Raw genomic sequence first — 13,431 nt, 5'->3', positions numbered from 1 at the left:
TTGGTGTTGGAGCAACGTCGAACTGTATAATAAGAAGCATATTGTCGGATAACAATTTCTTTTTCTAGAAAAATAAAGTGAAAACAAGATTACATAATCATCTGCAATTGTGAATTCATGACCACCTTGACTAATGATATACGTACATATCACATGACGGTAGAAGTATTGATCATCTGCCTTTTCTCTCCATTTTTACTAAGACACAGAGCTGCCAAAAGACTCTCATGAGGATGTGGCTCCTGCTGTTTCAGCCTCTGTGATGATATATCTTGCACTTGTAAGACTATATAGTACTTCTTCTCGCAAGCATATAATCTTGCACTTGTAATTTTTGTAAGGAGACATACATACTACTATATATTTTCCAAGACGTATTTGATGATTCAGTTGTATGAGGAGCATCTTCTTTTTTCTGGTTGGGATTAAAAAATTTAAATTTAAACTAGAGCCTGAAAAGACATCGAGCTTCCTGAAGAGTGCAGGATCGTGCTTTCAGGTGCTTCAGCAGAGAAACTTACATGCTTAACCAACATCAGTGTCATGCTGGATAAATTTCTCCACTTTGAAGAAACTTCTTTCCAACGCAGGAATCAAGAACTTTCGAGCAATTTCAACAAAGGAATCTGTGGATTATTCCACACCCATCTCTTGTACTTTTTAGGCACCTTCCTGTTACTTGCTCATTGACTGACCCTTATCTGCATGCAAGTCCTCATCTGGGACCCTCTAAAATATCTACTCTGTTGCTAACCCTCTTTTGCTGATTTAGGCTTTACGTGAAATATAGAATGGTCAAGAAAAATATCCATACACAGCAGCACACGAGTTGCTCTCATGCACAAACAAGGAAAAATTAAAGCACTCCTGGTGCTAAGGAGATAAATTGCTAACGTGACGCAGGTGATTAGATCAAAATGACAGTGCGTACTGCGTAGTGTTCTTCGATTTTAGTAAGCTGGCAGTGGCAAACACGGTCTATTCTCAGGTAGATTCGACATCATCCTCACTCGAGTCTTGATAGAGTTTGCGTGTTGCAATCGAAAAGTGTTAGCACCCTGATATTAGCATGCACACCAGGGAAATATTGAGGGGTTAGAACTTAGAACTCCACTAACAAGAACCTGAGATTATGTGCATGCAATTAGCTAGGTGACTCGTGTTCGATACGGAACAAGAAGGTTTCGTGATTAATTAATCTACCTACTAGTAGTAAAGTTATTTCTCCATTAAGATTGTCATCTTTGCACTCAACTGGATTCTTTCCTTTTGCTGATTTGATACCAACGGTTTCGTGATGCATCTATTAATTGTATCCCTGATCGCCTGACACACTGTAGCGGAAAAGAGGGCACTGAATTTAAATTTTGTTCAGAAATTATTGTGTTTCATGAAATGGATATGAAATACGCTGAAGAAATAGCAAACATGAAAGACCATGATCCTACTCAAGGCCGAGTGACAAGCCAAATTAGACAAGTACCAGTGGGGTCCGGAGCTAAGCCTTGGCTAAACCGGAGAACTCTGATGTTAAGCTACAATTTCCCTTGTGATGTATATCTGTAAAAATGAATTTGCGGGCGCACTATGTATGTCACCTCACCTGTCCGACCAGCCAAAAAAAAAATCCGAAAATAAGGTCTTGACCAAAACATCAAACATGCACCAATGGATATCTAACTTCTAAACATGAGATCATGGTTCTTTTGGACTGTTCAGAGACAGAGAAGGATCAGGTTATTTCGCTCTTGAACTCTTCCCTTGCATGAAGCTACTTCCCTTTTCAGACATGGACAAGCTTTCTTTTTTACTTTCGAGTATGTGGTGGAAGTTACGGATGCTAATGTGTTCACACTACAAGGCCAATTGTCAAGCAGCTAACTTATACCTACTGCATTAACCAAAGTCAATAGATGTACCTTTAATTTTCACTGATATCTCACAGTGCGTATAAATCCCCACGAGGCCTATAAATGGAGACCACCACCAGCACCATAGAAGACAAGCAAGGTCAACAACGCATCCTTGTAGCCTCCTCTCTTGCTACAAACCAGTAAACACACATCATGTTTCGCAACATGAACCCTTTTGTTGCCGACGGTGAGGTGAGCGTGCAGAAGGTGGAGAAGATCGAGCCTGTCTACAACCTGGTCAGAAGACCTTCGGTGTACACCAACCCGACGGCGGTGACGGTGGTGGCAAAGCCGCATGCTGATGTTGCTGTCTCTGGCCAGAAGACGATGTTCAGGGGGCCGCTTAAGGCTGTGCTGTCGAGGAAAGAAATCGACGACTACATCACCATGAAGAAGAAGCAGTTTGCTGAGCCAGACCCTTGATTTGTCTGAGAAGAGAGATGAAAAGTCTAAAAGCCCGACACTGGTGCTCATGATCTAATGCTTATCTATACACATTATAGTTGTAGTACAGCTTTATACTACGAAAGCTAAGTAGCACCAGAATGTCATATATGAGCGAGAGACTGCTTAGTTTATGCATAGTACTGCGCATATATGTATCATGTGCGCTGCTTGTTGCTTCATGATATATATACATATGTAACAAGACATTATTATTAGTTGATCCTACATATATAATATCTACCAATGCAGGTTCAACAACTACTGCTTCAATCTAAGATACTATTTTTTTGAAGTCCCTATCTTTAAGGGTAATCTGAATTTTTATTTTTTGAATGGCCTGAAATTAGCTTGAGCAACAAAAGTGCAGCAGGCAAAGACTTACATGTACACACCTGTAATGCCATCGAATTCAGTTTTTTGTTTTTTTTATGAGAGAGGTGCTGGGCTGTTTCCCAAAGCAGGAATGAGACACTTCGAACAAATTCCTCTTGTTCTTTTTCACTTGTGGGGGCCATTGATTAAGAAACTTGTCCTTTGCTGATTGATAATGATATGTAGGGCCTCCTCTCACATGATGATGATCTGGACGATCTAAAATATCTAATAGTTAGTTAGGGCACCCTCTAATCTTATGAAGGTGTTTAAGGTTTACATGAATTTTGGATGGTTATAAGTTTCTAGCACTCGTTCAAGCATACGTATGGTAGGTCTTCTAGAACAAAGGTATTTTTGCAAATGCCGCACTATTTTTCTCATTTGAGTTGCATATCAAGATAAAGCTGTTGGATTACATTGCAAATATATCACTTTCTATAGATACTGATGTATACTTGGGATGTTGCAGTAGCACTTATGCATGATGAATATATGACGATTGAAATTATACACTATGAGACATGCTTGCTAGCTATGTGCATGAAAATTCACTGCTATTTTGAATGAGGATCCAATTGAGGGCAACATAAATATAGTAGTAAGAAAAATAAAATAAAGATACCTTTTAAAATGGAGAAATTTTAGAGCTCTTGAAAAAAATGAGAGCTGTCCATCTGGTAAAATCGAACGGTGGAAATAAAGTACCATGGAGAGAAATAACAAGAAGTACCAATTTGGTGGGGACTAAGTACCAAAAATAGTGAGAAATTACTATGATGCGCTTTTAATTATGTTATTTAATTCTTTTTTGTAAGAAGGATAAGAAATAAAAGTACCTGCAAGTACCACAGTTAGTTTAAAAGGCTCTTTAAAATGAAAAGAGATCTCTACTCCACAATTGCAAAAATGTAGAGCAGCCGCAACTTTCTATAAAGTCAATCTGGATTAATTCATGTCATCGTTCATGTGGCATGAAACGTGGTACACATTTCCCTTTGAGTGCTTCAATACTAAAACGTCACTTATAGTCAAGATGTCTGCTGCTCATTAGTGCAAAAAGGAAGCAGCAAAAGTCCTGATTTTGGATGTATTCCCGGCAAGTGGTATTATAGTTCTAAACTCCTAACTAAAACAGATTCTGATTAATATGTTACTTGACCTAGTTTGAGAAGGGGTGATGCCCTTCCACGAGTTATCTCCGTGCAACGTTTTCTTTTCTTTTCTTTTTTGTTTTTCCTTTCTTTATTTTTATTCCAAAGGAGATCCATTTATCTTAGCAGGATTCCCTTCTTTTTCTGTAGCAAAGTTACAATCAATAGATTCTGCCTACAGCCATGTGAACGATGCGATGCAGTCAGTGATGAAAGTCATTCTATATATGAGCGGATAAGGAGCAAAAAACAAGCACTGTTGATAATGAAACAGTGGGACTTGGCACCAGGCCAGTGCTCTATTGCTGTCATGGGGCCGGTGTATACATCTACAAAAGTATGTGTACATGGATTCTCCCAACACTTATAATCTTCTACTATGATATGTTTATGATAAATTGTTCTTTACATCATGTAAAAGTCAAATAGCGATCTTTTACCTCAACGTCGTAAGCTCGGTATATGGAATATATACAGATGTAAACTGCTTCATCCATAACTAAGCTAGTGATGCTCTAATTTATATGGATTTCTATGCTATTGAATAATTACAGATAATTTAGGCTTACAAAATTCAACATTATGGCACATTCTGCCAGTGATTTGACTTTGATTTTACTATAAGCTGCTGAAGCGACGACCTTGTTCCTGACAATCAATAGAACATATTAATGATATGGCTGAATAATTAAGAACGAACTTATTAGAGCAGTCTCAACCTATAGTATCTAAAGATATTGTCCATACTACCATGTCGACAAGACATCTGTTGTAGAAACTACCTGCACATGGGTTATAACTCTTCGCATTTATCAATTATATTGTCTCCCGACAAGAATTATCCTTAATCCCACTTGCAAGGAGGTCTTGTGTTTCCATGAAAATTAGGGTTCCAAATGTTTCGAACAATTTCTGTGGAGATTCCACCTACTCTTTTGGACTTTCAGGGAATGAAGCTTCCATGTTTTTTCTGCTTGCAGACCATCATCCTCTTAAAATAGCACTGGCACGTGTATGCTTTTAGAATGAACATCTCTGTGCTATAATACTCGCAACTTTTTTTTTTTGCTGGGATCCAAAATTTACTGACTTGGAATTAGGACTAGCTGTCAAGGTTCTTAAATAGTTCTGGTCAGCTTTGGGCCCAAAACGAGGTCTACCTTCGTGGCGCGACATCTAATGCTAAATATATATTGATTATAGCCTTGTCCACATTTTTTTCTAAATGTATGCCATACCAAAGCTCTAGATATATTTTTATATAAATGAAGGGTAGCAATGTCATGTTATCCACTTTATTAATATTTATGCACAAGATTAAAATAATGACTTATTTTAATCATAGGAATATTCACATACCAATGGAAGTAACGATGGAATAAGGAGTTTAATTTGGATCTTAGGAGGTGGGTAATAAAGGTAATAATTATATTCCCAGTCGGTTCATGGTACTTTCCAAAACCCTAGCATATGGTCATGATTTATATTAGATCAGCTAGATGTAATTTACTAGCTGATTTAATTATTGTTTCTTCTGCTTTCTTATTGATCCTTGAAGTCTTTGAAGAATGCTCATTTAATTTGCTTGTCATGCCAAATTACATGCAGACAGCTAGCTGCCGATTGTATAGATATATCCGCAAGATGATGAAATGCTTTTGTATTTTCGAGCATTGATTAAGATGTACAGTCGCTCTTTCTTCCTAATCATTCCTTATTTATCCAATCAGATTCTACCACCAAACTAATCCGGTAGGGTAGATTCCACACTAGCTAGTGCCACTGGCCAATCTGAGGAGCAACTTAAAGGCTTAAATTATTTGCAAAAGTGCCTCTTTTTTTGAGCTCAGTCCATTATTTCGACTTAGTAATCGGTATAGGTAGTTCCGCCAGGCGAACAAGTAGAAAAAGAAGGTACCGCCGGTAGTACTGCCATGAAAATAAGGATCATATATACACAAAATTTATATGTGCACACAGATTCTTAGCTTCCTACCCTTCTACTATATATGATATATAAGATAAGATTGAGACTAACTGTTCAAACAGAGTGTAAAGGGTCAACTTATAACCATCCAACCATGGGTTTCAAATTGATACGATGAAGATCAAATGAGGAATTAGATCATTTTTGTAATCAAAGTGGTGGAAGGGCTTATATATGCTGGAGGTTATACTTCCCTTCCTTGATGCTTCCTTCAATTGAAACCTGTGGTTTTCACTTTCTGGTATGTGGTGCGTATTAAGGATGTTGATATTTTTACATCTATCAGGGCTCCACATAGATGCCCAAATGATATTTTTGCATCCACCTACTCAATTCATACAGCATCTAGCAAAGACATTTCAGACAACAAATGGGCCTACTACTGATTGCTTCTCTAACTAAAGACAAATGGTAACGGTGCCTTGCTAGAGAATCTCAAAGGAAAACTCCCAAGCCGCCTATAAATAGAGACCACCATCATCCTGCTGGTACCAAGCAAGCTCAAGAGCAAAATCTACCTTAGCAATACAGCATCCTCTCTTCCAACAAAACCCAGTTGACGATGTTTCGACGTGCCAAGACCACCATGGCTCCTCCCTTGGAAGGTGAGGTTAGGATTCAAAAGGTTGAAAAAATTGACCTCGTCTACAACCTCCTCACCAAGCCATCAATCTATGCTAATAAGCCGATGGTGGCAACTGGAAAGTATCCTACTTCTGGTCATGATGTCACAGGCTGGAAGAAGACTGGGAACACAAGCAAGGGTATAGTCTCTGTAGAAGACATCAACAAGAGGTCTGAAAGGTACATCACAGAGATGAAGAAACGATTTCTTGGCTAGCACTACTTATTGCTTACTTTGAGGTTTGAGTCCGTGTGACAAGGTGAAGGTCTGATAATATACTGTTGCATCCATGGAATTGGTTTGGTTATATGTATATTTGATATTACGCTGGGATGGAATATATAAGATGTTGCTTTAGTTATAAATGCTGTTATGGATGTATGCATGTTGGATATGTATATGGTATAGAGAAAATTACCTTGATTATTAATATAATGTTAATTTTTCAAAAAGTTGTACAGTTATACTGTTAGTGTCATGACAATCAGGATGCAGTCAGATACATACACTGCTGCCAGCTAAGGCTCTCTTTGAAGCAAAAGAGATGGCTTCTTTGAAACAGCTACAGAATCGAATATTAGGAACTTTTGAGGGAAAGCTGATACAAGTCTATTAACTCCTGTTTTCTTTCTTCTATGTCTTATTCTTGTGCTTTCCCTTTGTAATATCCCAGTCGGTTTACCCATAAGGTTTTGGGCATTTTAGTCCAAGCTGTATCCAAAGAACATGTCACCGTCTCATGTATTTTCGTGTTTTCTTTTTGTTTGGGAAATGTCTTCAAAATATAAGTTAATAAGGACGCAGTGCTATGTCAAAAGTTGGATCATACTGGTTCTTCCTCGTTTTCTTTTCTGAACAAGTTTCAATGACTGGGGTTAGTTGCAGTCTTTCTATCATCACTGCTATTTCTGAAATCAAACGCCTCATTGATCTTGCCATCAAAGATTCCAGTGTTGTCCGGTTGCAAAGGTAGGGCTAAATTTTACCTGGTATCATGACCATTTCAGACAATCTCCTGATAGGGAACGGTTAAAAAGTAGATAAAAGATCAGTTCACACAAGGGATGAAGTCGTCCTCTCTGACACTGTGGCTTTACGGTTCATGTATGCCAACTTCAGTAACAGAAGACGTTGGAGACACAGCCTAATCGAAGTAGTCAAATGCCCAAGCTGGTGTGGAAGGCACCCGATGTGCTCGTGCAACGAGCAACTCCTTGCTTATCTTTGCATCGATCGATAGATCCAGCTAGCTAAATATCTAGATTTGCATATCAGAAGTTTGCTCGATCAATCGAACAGAAATTATTTGATTCCAGTGTGGTATAGACTTGTATTTTGATTGCGACTGCCACGAACACGATGGATCAATGATGGTATCAATCTCTGTCTTGTGTGGTGACTCAAATTCTACTTGCATTAGAACTCTATAAGGGTGTGCTATTAGAACTTCTATTTCTACTAAGACTTGAGTGTTGAATCCTATTAGGTGTAAGACTCCTATCTGCATGTATGAGGGACTTGGAGGGGACTATATAAACAAGGGGGTGGAGCCTCTAGGAATAAATCAAGTCAAAGGAAAACACCAAGTTTTCATCCAAGGCTTGTGAGAGGCAATTAGGAACGCTCAAGAGGGATAAGTTAGACATTCTATAGCACTAGATTCTTGTATAGGGCAAGAATCAGAGGGTCATAGAGGGTCAAGTAGGGTTGTGAGGGAGCGACAATTATCTGTACTCTTTTGGAGTTGTGCTTAAAGAATTTATGGTCGGTTTCGCCAAAATCCTATTCTCTTATCGTGGTTGCTTCAATGCTATCATCTAGGGTTTTCTACGAGATTCATATACGCTGTTCTTGATACGGTGCAAGCTCATGTTGTACTTGCAATATCCTTTCTAGATCCGAGGACTGCTGCGCATAACGAGAGGTATTAGATTCTAACACCCTGTACTATATCATCAATCTCTCTTGGGTTTGGATGAGATCATCTAGAGATGATCTATTGCCCTCCATGTAAGCTCAGCATACGTACAAGATAACAATGCAAGACTACAAGACTGGAAGCTACGTTCCATTCCATCCAAGACTAATTATGCCCCATTTTGCCTGTGATTTGACTCTGATATTTAGCTCTCATAAAGTAAGGTCCTGACCAAGTACAGCATTTTTACGCGTGATCTGCACCGAATAAGAACTTAATGCGTCTTCATCAGGATGCTTCCATGCACTGGTGAACATGCTAGCTGGATTAGTTTCTTGCATTGATTGTTTATCTCCCACTTGCCGAAACATAAGTAATTGCAATCTTTTAGGACAAAAATCCTGTTCTCAAATTTACTGCTATATTTTATTCTATAATTGTTCCTTTTCTCATGCATTTAGTTTTCTGCTTTCCAAACATTTCCAAAATGATTAGCAGTAAGGATTCAATATTATGCCAAAAGTTGGGTTATACTGGATTTTGCTCATTTTTTTCGTCATATGAAGTTTCAAGGACTGTAGTCAGTTGGTCTATCACCACCCTTGTTAAATCAAACACCTGGTCGTCCAATAACTGTCGGGGTCTAGGGTCTGAATTTTACCCGGCAAGTCATCACCACTGTTTCAGACAGTCTCCTGAAAGGGGGGAAGAGGCTGAGAAAATACCAGCAGTCACAATGGAACAAGTCGTCTTTCCAGATATATAAATCTCACTTCAGCATGGATGGAGGACGTTAAGGATGGAGATGGAGTAGTCAAGGTTGGCGGTGGCGGTGTGGAAGGCACCTGATGCCTTCTGCGAAAACGTGCAACCGTAAGCTGACGTTTGCATCACTCGATCAATCTAGGCATGCAGGAAGCACTCACTAGATAGGTAACGTACGTGGAGCTGTCTGAGCAGCACATTTGATTCACATTAATTGGCAGGTTGCTCCATCAGATCAGTCATGTCGCCTGATTCTGGTTGCAATTTCGGGTTGGATCGTCGGACTGCGATTGCCATTGACATGAACATGATCAATCAAGCACAGCATCGACCCCCCTGGTACTGTGCATGAGCTAGCTAGCAGATCTTTATCACTCAACCTACTCTTGCATTTGGGGCCGGCTTTGCCGAATTACGCCACATTTTCGCCAGTGATTGATTTGATGCTGATGTTTAGCTTTGCTGAATATATAAAGCTTTCCTGGCCGAGCAATCTGGGTTTTCTTTTCTGTATGATGTGCGCCGAATAAGAACTCAATTCGTCTTCAGGATGCATCTATCCATGCACAGGACTAAGCACGCTTGCTAGCTGGATTAATCAGCATATGCGTTAGTTTCTTGCATCCATTCTTTATCTCCCACTTGCTGAAATAATTTGGAGAACAACACCTCGAACAATTTGTGTGGGGAACAGATTGAGAAAAGGCACGTATTCCACCCAAACCTTAGGCCAGTTTCAGTGCATAGTTTCATGGCACAGTTACCAAGACTAAGAACTTGGTAATTGTGCCTGATGAGTATCATGTTGATGAAACTCTTCTCACATCTGATGAAATTCTTCATTCTTTCTTCTCAATATGGCCTTGCCAATTCAGCAAAAATACTGATGTGGCATACATTTTAATGTTAATGAAACTCTTATAAAACCTTCCACTAAGACTGCCCTTATGGACTTTCAGGGAACCACCCAAACCCTTATGACTTCATGAGAACGAGAGTTCCATGATATTTCTATCACTTCCAGAGAACGAGAGTTCCATGATATTTCTATTTGGTGACCATTGATTCTGCGAGAAAGTGTCAGCACGTGTGTACTTTTAGAATAAACATGCCTGCCATATATTATTATTCAAATCAGTTTTTAAGGGGCCAATGTATTCTTGATAGAAAAGGCCACGTAATCTGGATTATAATATTTAAAATGAACCTAATTATAAAAAATAAGCATGCACTTTCTTCCAAATGATTATCCATTTGAGGCTGTATATGACTATGTTTCGAGAGACCAAAGCAGGTCTTAAAAACTTGTGAGACCAAATTTTGATCAAAACTTTTTACAAAAATTTTGGTGAATTTCCAGTGTTGAGGGCTGGGTTCTTGAAAATTAGACACTATCATTCACATTATAATCAAATTTTGAAATAGGGGGTGAAGTGGGTCGAGCTAGATATGATGCTATTCCCTTACCACTCAGTTCTTACTGCTTTCCTGAACACTAGTATAGCAACGTACTTTTGGTTCTGCTTTTTCTCATGAAGCTCTGATTGTTGAAGTCTTCGAAAATGCTTATTACTTAATTTGCTATTCGTGTCGAGTTGCCAGACACGTAGCTGCGGTAGATATACATTCGCATCATAATGATATGATCAATTGATCAGTACTGATTTTATATCCATTGTTGCACCTTCCTGATCTTGTCATTTATTTTATCTAATCAGATTCCACTGCCAAACCAATTCGGTAGAAGGGATTCTTAACCAGCAAGTGCCGTTTGCCAATCTCATCAGCAACTTAAAGGTTTACGATTTTAAAGCGAAGAGTAATACACTAAAGCTAAATCTAGTTGACAGCAAATTTTTCAATTAGGTGCACGAAAATTAATAGTTAATTAATCAATTGCACACGGTAACTTAGCTACTTGCTAAACTTTTGTTAAAAAAAAAGAGAGTAGATACTCATGCTAGCAGGAAACGCGCATGATAGATTAAATAATGTGAATCAAACACGCAACTCAGTGCAATTCCTCAAGTTTCAATTATATTGCTTTGTGTCGCAGCGCTGAAGTTTTGCCTTCAGTTTCCTACTGAACTGTTGGGAATATAGCACTTTCCAACAGCATTAGTGGAGCTAAAAGGACCTCCATCTCGGAAACCAAGAACTCAGCATCCGTGTTTTAGACTCCACGGCCATTTGCCGTAGCACTGTTTTAATCTGTTCAACACCTCTACCCATTTCCATCGCCGTCAGGTTGCGCATGTGTATACGGTGTATACATCATATCCTAACATCTCGCGGGTTTTCCTTATACTCTTTTTGAGTATCTTGACAGGCATACGTTCCAAGAAGCTTGTAAGAAGAGCTACATATGTAATTAAGGCTTTGTTAGAAATTAAGGTGCAATAAGATGCCATTGCATTGCTATAGTACTGTACCATATATCTGGCACCAGGTTCTATTACTTGTGCAGCATGATCATGATGAGATATTGAGATCAAGATTGTTCTAGTAAGAAGCAAGCACGGAGATAGAAGCGATGCTTTCCTTCCATATCTGTTGTTAGAGAGTGATTTCACATATATATCTCTAAGTTGTACATCTGTAACACAGATCATGTCCAGATGATTTTGTGGGGCAATATTCCAAAACTTTTTCTCAGTGCTTTCTCATATCGATTAGATTTTCTAGAGTTAAATGTTAGCATCAGTCTCTCCTCTTTTCTCTTGATTCTTGTAAACATTGGAAAGTGCACATTTCAGTCTGTTTAGAGTGTCTAATTGACAGCTAGCTGTAATTGCAGTGACATGCTCGCATGATGATGATATGATCTTGTACTTTAGATGTAAGTCGAGGTCGCGTGTCCTTAATCATGCCAATTATTTTATCTAATCGGGATTCCACTACCAAACTAATTTGGTAGCATAGATTCCACCCTATCACCTGGGAAGAAGAGCTCTTAATAAACAATCTCAGCAGCAGCATTTACGATTCGCAAAGGGAAAAGTGATTTAGTAAACGTGAATCCACCAAAAGCAACTTTTAGAATGCGGCGTGCAGAGGATTAATAGATTAGTTGCTCGTGATATGAAAAAATAAAAAAAAATCACTGCGTCAGAACTAGCAAATGTGCATGATTATTGGCTATATATATGTGCAAAAACCAATGCCATGATTTCAGTGCAATTCTTCCATTTCCAATTAGATTTCTCTGTTCTGCCGCACTGTGCTTTTACCTTCAGACTTGTACTCTGAACTGAAGTTTCGGGCTCCAGGCGTCGTTGTTCAATGCGATGAGCACATATATTCCTGATACCGTCCGGTAATGTGGATGTACCCATCCTGACGTCTACCTCTGCTGCGGTGTCCCGAGTCCGGCAGCTTCCACCTATTGAGATAGATGCCTCGTGCCTTTGAGGGTGTGGCGCACGATTGCTCAACCAAAAATGTTCAGATATACAGTGGCGAAACGCGCAACACGCCTGCAAGCGCTTTACCCAAAGCTAGGATTCCGCCGAAGATGCTGCCCCAGCCCCAGCAGCGACGAACTTGACGTAGCAGCAATGCAAGTGGCAGGCAACACGGCTGACGGTTGTTGGTAGCGTAGCCAAGCTGCTCGCATCTCTGCAGGGATCCCTTACAGCAGCCATCTGAGACCGGACAAGTTGCCAAACATGTCACCTCTACTGACCAAGACGCATGGCTATGGACCTGGGGCACTCATCCTAATAATTATCTAAAGCAATCGGATGCCTGAGAACACGTGCATCAACGTCCAAGAACCGGTAGCTAAGTGACAAGAGGATCGCTCGCTATATAAACCTAGTCCATCGGTTGCCAACTCCATCCTCGTCCAGCCAACTCAATCCAAACGATCTGATCGATCAGGAAAATTACCGGAGAACCATCGTCTGAGCAGTCCTTAGCTTGCTTGCTAGGCTCGTGCGGGTAGCAAGAAGGAGGAGATGATTCGTTGGGGCAAGAACCCTGCTCCGGCCGCCGGCGCGGCCGGGGAGGTGGCCGTTGAGAAGGTGCCCAAGATCGAGGTCCACAACGTGGTGTCCAGGCCCTCCGTCTACGGCTTGGCGCGTGCTCCACGAGGCGGCGGCGGTGGCGAAGGAGACGACATCAACAAGATGGCGGAGGAGTTCATCAAGCAGCGGAAGATGTGGTTCCATCGTCCAACATGAATTAAGCATCATATATGCTCGACTCGAAACTCGATCGTGTATACATGCAGTAGCCCATATGGAGTA

The sequence above is a fragment of the Setaria italica genome, chromosome III, assembly GCF_000263155.2.
Source record: "Setaria italica strain Yugu1 chromosome III, Setaria_italica_v2.0, whole genome shotgun sequence".
Lineage (NCBI taxonomy): Eukaryota > Viridiplantae > Streptophyta > Magnoliopsida > Poales > Poaceae > Setaria > Setaria italica.
Note: the sequence above shows the minus strand (reverse complement) of the source record.